Below are 7619 nucleotides of genomic sequence, written 5' to 3' on the forward strand. Positions count from 1 at the left end.
TAACATCAAGTAGCTCCACCAGGAGTGGAAATGAATTCCAGTTACAACCTGTGCAGGTCTGTTGAATTGAATTCCATGCCCCAAAGGATTAAAGGACAATAATGCTCATAATAAATATTCACATTTTGGACAAAATGTGGACATTGGTTCACTGTGAAGTGCATTCACTTGTGTTGCCAAAGGAAGAGGATCACGACTGGCTTCAGAATAATACAGTTTCCCTCAATGAACCGCAGTAGCCCAGTGCTGGCAGCACTCATGCAGCCCAAGAACCTGATGCAACCACCACCATGCTTGACTGTAGGCAAGACACAATTTTTTTCGACTCACTTTTGTTGCCAATATTTAGACAATAATAACTTGTGTGTTTAGTTCTTTTCAGTTGATATGTCTTGTATACTGTATACATATATATATGTATACTGCTATACAATTTGTACATTTACATGGGAAGAAAAAATAATAAAATGGATGCTCAAATGTGGGGTACTATACTGTATAATGTTTCAGTGGCAATGTTATATATTGTGTGAGACCATTCGTTGATCTACTGCCTCATTCTAGTCAGAACACATGCTGCCTGCCAATTGCACAAATGGCAGTGGATGGACAACAAACACAAATATTGCACGTCATACTTATTTTTTAACAACTCTACTATTTTACTACTCTGCTAGTAATGTGAATGCGGGTGATTTTTGCAACACAATCCTGTAGTTTGTTTTCTTCTTGCCATGTTCATCATGTCTTTCTGCAATAGTGGTGGTAGGCAGAGTCCCCACGAGTATGGGTGGCAGGCCCGAATTCTTCTTTTTCCTTTTTTTTGTTTCATGAGCTGGGGATGAGGGTGGAGGAGGGAGAAAGTCCAATTAACAAAGGATAAGAAGTGAACCGTAAACACCCTCAACAAGGCCCAACAAACCCACCAGAACAAGAGCTCTCTCGTTGGCCCTCTCTCTCCTTCTCCCTCCCTCAGCTCACCCCGTCCCTACCTCCCTCCCCTCACTCACTCACTCTCTCTTCCACTTGGCTCACAAAAGGAAGGCTCAGAGCTTACAAAGTGCCAATTAACACTGAATGTTTGGCCCTCGCACCTCCCTCTCTGAACTGCTGACAGCTCTGGTGTTTGGGTTAATACTAAAGGCCTGCAAAGAATTATAATTCTCCTCCTTGCCCCCCGCCTTCTCTCCCCTCTTCTATCCTTTTATTTTGTTTCCAATGGGGTGGTTTTACAGTTCAATGAACAGTCAAAGGGTGATATAAAATGACTTCCCAAAGAATTTCATTTAGGGATAAGAAGAGGGGCTGTGTAACATCGCAGCAATAAGGGGTGGGGCTTGCAAAGAAAAAATAAATTGAGGTGGACAAAGGGACATCACTATCCAAAATAAAGCTTTATCAAATATTCCTTCGTATTGAAAGCCCAGCATATTCACATACATTCCCAGCTACTCCATCCCATAATGAAGACAGCAGCTTGGGTCATATACCTGTATCACAGGCGAGGCTGACGCTTGTTTTTCTCCCTGGTGAACTCCAGTAAATCAACCCCCCCCCCCCAGCCCCCTTTGAATAAAAGGTCGACCAATGAGATGGGGTTAAAGGGTTAAACTCGGGAGCACGCTGGATGTTTTTTAGAGAGCTATTCTACTGCCTGACCGACTTGGGTCTGCCTAGACAAATTTATGACCTCTTGGGACCGGGTCTAGACTCTCGTCTTTCTTTGCTCGGCGATGAGTTGCCCCATTAAAGTGGGTTTAGTCTCAGCCATGCTCAATGGATATACAATGGGGTATGATCGCATGAAAACACTGGATTGCCTGTATGTAAAGAGGTAGTTCAATATTCATTATTAAATCTACTGTCAGCTAACTTAGCTTAGGGCTCAAAATAGCTCACTTAACACATTTTACATGGCATTTATCCACATTTAACTTTTCCAGTGAACCCAGCAAACAATACTGCATCTCACAATCAGATATGAATAACATATATGAACATATGATTCACACAGCAAAAGACCAGCATTGCTTTCAGATTTTCAGTTTTGTTGTAATTATTGTGCTAATACACACTCGACAAGAGCTTTTGGATATTTGGATTTCACAGCACCAATGTTTTTATCACCGATCAGACAGAAATGCTTTCAACAACATCCAGGAAGGTACGGATGAATGTGCGGTCTTTAGTGGATAAAATGGACAAGTTACGATTCCACATGACACACAGTAAGAGACTTTTGGACTGCAAAGTCATCATTTTCACCAGGACAGGACTAAATAGCGGCACACCGGACAACGCTATTGAGCTAGTCCACCTCCACACACTTTAAGCTGATAGAAAAGGTGCTGAAAACTATGTAAACTGCGTTCTGTTTTCAGTGTCATTAAATAAATATAGGTACTGTTGTTTCACACCTACCATTTCAAATTGTTTATCTGAGTGGTTTTTGTTTTTGAGGTTGCAAATGATCACCTATATCACCTATAGTCACTGGTTGCAAGTTGTACAAAAGCAAAAACAATCGGGTTTTCAAAAAATATTGGCATTAACAGCTGTGGTTGTAGACAATTGTACTGTTGTTTACAATGAATGCTGCGCTTTGTTCCTTCCTGATAGTACAACTTTACCTTTCCACTTTATTTCTGCCCTCCAAAAATAATAACTTCATAGTGCATATACAGAAATCTCTGTATTCTTTGCAATTAAAACTACAAGCTATGCTAATTTTATGTTATCATATTAGATATAATGACAATCTAAACCTTGTGGAACTACATATCAAAAGTTAGCATTAGAGTCGGAATGCTACTGGTGATGTGGCACCAAACGAAACTGGTTTTGTTTACATTCAATCTCACATGACCTGACAGTTCATGGTTCCACTAGTAAAAACCCGGCTGGGCCGACACCTCCACTCTGAGACCTTGAGGGTCAAAACCATCAGCCACCTTTCACAGATGAGGGTGGCTGCGGAGACATGTGATTGGGGTCTTTGCTTTAAATCCAGATTTAACTAAGATAAGAGGACCACAAAATGGGTAGGGGGCTTATACCAGAAGGTCATAAGATGGAGAATTCAAACAAGAGTGTGAAAAAAAATTGAGAGGAATCCAATTTCCACATTGCCCGTCACAAGATTAAGTTACACTATCAGTGCAGTTTATGTGAAGATTTATTCGGAAACAGGTGCTCCCCTCGGACGAGGCAGTGATGTCTTGATATCATCTGACCCAGTCTAGTGCTAATCTTACCACTAATGGTCAATGATGAGACCATGTCAAATGAGGGTCATGGAAATATGAGCATGAAGATAATGTTTTTTTGTTTTTTTTTTAGAAAAGCTAGTTTTCTTGCATTTCATCTACAGATGACAACAAAATGATCTGCATTCCGACAGACCTGCATAAACAACTAATAACACTGCCATGTGCATTCCAGCATCACTTTGTAAAGAAACAGCACCCCAACTCCTTTGGGTTGCGATGCAATAATAATACATAGCATAGCTTGAACGCTACCCCAGCACTGTGTTCCACCATTACCATTGGGACTGTACAATACGCAAGCTGGACGTACATGTGCACATTGATTTTTGGCTTGAAGCCCCTTAGTCATCAATCTCCTATTTCCCATCATCAAGTACAATTTCCTATATTCCTTATACCTCCCTTAATTTCTCTCTGGAATTTAACTTGAGGAGACAAGAAACGGTTCACACCAACATCTTGAAAAATTGCAGCATCAGACCCATAAAAGTAGATCCCATTTACTTTTCCTTACATTTCAGACAGAACCAACCAACGTGGAACATTGCCATAACGCTTAAACAGCAACACAGAATCCCACTATTGAATAATAAAATGCGTGATGACTGGTGTGATGTATAAAATAACTTACTATCGACAATCGATTCCCACGTTTGTTGTCTTGGTTGTCAAGTATCACACATGATATGATCTCTTCTTCTTCTTCAATTATGGCTCTGATACTACCTCAAAATCCAGAAAATAGTCAAGTCAACTTGGTCAAACCCTTCCTGTCCTTGTGCCATTCACAGACAGAAACATTGCAACAAGTGGGAAGAAGCCAAATATTAAGAATAGTGAGGGGCATGTGAAATTCACATAAGCAAAACACAGTGGACATGAACATGGATAGTGTAGTACCGTGGTTCCCAAAGTGGGGTACGTCAATTGGCATAGGAGGTACATGAATAAAAATGAAAAAAAAAAACAATTAGCGCCCAACACTCAAAATTATGAGTGCGCCTGAACGCCTCACAGTACAAGGAGACTGTGGCAGGAAGGAGACAGCGTGGCAAGTTGTTCCTTGCTTTGTGTGCATCATATCAACATTTTGTGCATTAAGAGTGTCTTTATTGTTGGTTGTGTGTATTTTTGTATTTCAGATACTATTATGGGTAGTGGTTCTTTTAGAGTTGGGACATCCGATAATGGACACTTCATACTCAACAAGCGGGATAAAAACTTGCTAGGCTTCTGTGCAGATTTAGTTCCCACTCAATGTGATGGGCTGGTGACCAGTTCAGGGTGTAGTCCACCTTTCGCCTGTAGCTGGCCGGGATAGGCTACAACTCCCCATGACCGTGAACAGGACAAGTCACAGAAACTGGATGGATGGATTGTGGAATGCTGTGCAACACCATGAAGCTGCAACATTACTCAGCACCGCCTGCTGTGGTTTGGGACAGTGTGGAGTTAGGGGTGAATTGTGGGTCAGCCATGGAAAAAAAATCTCCTTTATTGTCTGTGTCATGGAATAAGGGATGGGCGGAAGAGATGGATGGTAATTGAAGAGCATGGATGAGAAAAGTGGGAGTAAAGGGTGAAATGTTTGATAAAAGAAAAAGTTTTGACTTGTCAGGGGATGAAGACACGAGTCAAACCTTGACAGTCGATAGGTGAACATGTCCAATTTTGTCAGTCTTCTTTGTCTGTTTTTTAACGTTTCCATATGCTTGACTGAGGCACAGTCAACCCCCACCCCTCTGCTTTCAAACATAGCTAGAAGCATGTGGCTGTATACGTACCTTTAAAGCTCAGCCAACACCCCTGACACACATATTTGTATCCAGCAGTGGATCAAAAGCATGTTTTCCAGCATGTATGCATGCCCCACACCGAAAGTCATGGACGTATGAAAATTACTCTTGACAGCTTGGTGCACAGAATAGCAATGGCAGGGGCACAGCAGGAAGGATACAGAACCTATCATATGCAAAGGAGGTCTTTAGACTTCTCCGGGTTATCAAAAAAAGATGATTTGTACCAGATTTGGGGGTGTCAGAGTTCTTTACCGGGGGTGATTGATGGCTGCGGGGTAATTGTCCATTGTGAGGAGATGTTGGGGGAAGATGGTGTGTCACCTCGCAGTGAGAGTAGAAGAGCCGGAGAATGGAAGTGATTACGTGTAATATTCTCCATCTGGCAGCCATTGCCTCACAAGACAAGTTTCAAAGAGAAGCAATACAACGGGGAGAAGTAGGAGAGCGCCAATGCAAATTTGCACAGGGATTTACAAATCTCCTGATCTCCAATTTGGGTGCACATCTTGTCGTAGTCTCACCAGACAATCACTCATGAAAGGAAACAAACAGCAAACTTACATAAATAACACTGTTGAGGCTTTATGCCTCATTGCACAACCTCCTGAATATATTGTTGATATAGCTGGCTGTTTTTGTCTGAGAGCAATCACAAAGCACCTTACAAATGGCTGCCAGTGTGTCAGAGTTGAGCATCAGCAAGGTCACAAGTGATCAAAGCATGCGGAGGAGAGTGAGGGAACGTTATCTGGTCCCAATTACATTAAATCACGGGCAATTTGGCAAAGTGCAAAGTCATACAGAGCGAGAGGAACTCCACAATGAGAGGGGGAGGCCAAATGAGCCGAGGTTGTCCCTCCTGACATTTCCAACAACAGAACCTGGATTTCATTAGATTTTTGCTAATTGTCATGATAATCATAGAGTCACACATGAAACCTGCTGCAACATAGAGGTGTGCATGGCTCAACAATAATATTAATTAATTCATTAGTTCATTCATTTTCTATCGCTTATTCTCACAAGGGTTGTGGGCGTGCTGGAGCCTATCCCAATTTGGACTCACCAATTAACCTAGCATGTTTTTGGAATGTGGGAGGAAACTGGAGTACTCGAAGAAAACCCACGCATGCACGGGGAGAACATGCAAACTCCACACAGAGATGCTGAAGGTGGAATCGAACTCAGGTCTCCTAGCTGTGTGGCCTGCACACCGTGCAGCCTGACCAATAATAAAATTGAATAATACATAAAATTACTAAGCGGGTGTTATGCACAATGGCTAATAACTAGCTGAACATGAAGCATGACAGTCATCAGTGACAAGCAACAGCAAAACTTGTATTTTTTCCTATGTCACAGCCAAAATCAAAGTTCAAGTTCAAGTTCAAAAACACTTTATTTATCCCCGAGGGGCAATTTAAAGGACACAGAGAGCAGCATATGGAATAAAAATGTAGAAAGCAGACAAGGACAAGTAAAAGAGCAGACACTACTGAACACACATGTACCTACGAGAATAAATAGTAATTAAATAATTTAAAAAGTCTAACAAGCTAAAGGGAGGTTGTGTGAAATCTGGATAGGGAGGGGTCCAAGTTCAGAAGCCGGACTGCTGTAGAGACAAAGGTAGCCCTCCTCCTTTGTGTTCTACATCGTGGCCATCTTAGTCTACGACCCGATGGAAGCCACTCAAACCCGGGGTGTAGCGCGTGGGATGGGTCCTGTAGGATCCTGTATGCAGTCCGGGTTATTTGTTGATCGCAGTGTGTAGAAAGAGGTCTCACAGGATGGCCAATGATTTTGGAACAAACATTTGAAATACTGGTTAAACGAGTCCGATCCTGAAGATGCAGTGAATAAAACCATGAAATGAATGAAAAGGCCAAAGTGTTCTCAATAAAAGCATAATAGAAGGTCAGCAAAAATTTTTTGTTCACTCCAAAGGAACTCAGCTTCCTCAACATGTACAGTCTCTGATTGCACTTCTTGAGGATCTCCTCTGTATTAGATGAAAATCTCAGAAGGCCATCAAATATAGTGCCTAGGTACCTATACTCCTCAACCACCTCCACCGGTTCCCCGCCAATGATGGTAGTGATTGCCTCTGCAAAATGCTTGGCCATCAATTACTTAAAGGCCCAATATTGTACCACTTTCCAAAATGTAATGCTTACAGATCCCACAGTAATGTATTGGAAGTGTGTAGGCCGAAATCCAGCCTTGATGCTGGAATGTACATAGTTTAAAGATGCTTTTAGGAACTGAAAAGTCATTGAATGCAGGAGCAATGTTTATATTTTATAATGTGAACAGCAATAGCGATGTGGCCTACGATGCTAACATTACACTTGTGATTTAACAGCAACATCGAGCTAAGTTAGCCTAGTCACCGAATGAGAACAAACTCCCAGCTCCCACTTCTTTAGCTGACTGACTGATATTTGAGAAGTCCCACGCTTTACTTTAAGATGTGTAGTGAAGCCTGTTTTTTTTACATTGAAATTTATTTTTTTAATTAGAATAACCTAGAAGTCAAGCAAAGTCACAA

This window comes from Doryrhamphus excisus, linkage group LG4, assembly GCF_037039965.1.
Source record: "Doryrhamphus excisus strain RoL-2023G ecotype Guam linkage group LG4, RoL_Dexc_Guam_v1.1, whole genome shotgun sequence".
In the NCBI taxonomy this organism is placed as follows: domain Eukaryota; kingdom Metazoa; phylum Chordata; class Actinopteri; order Syngnathiformes; family Syngnathidae; genus Doryrhamphus; species Doryrhamphus excisus.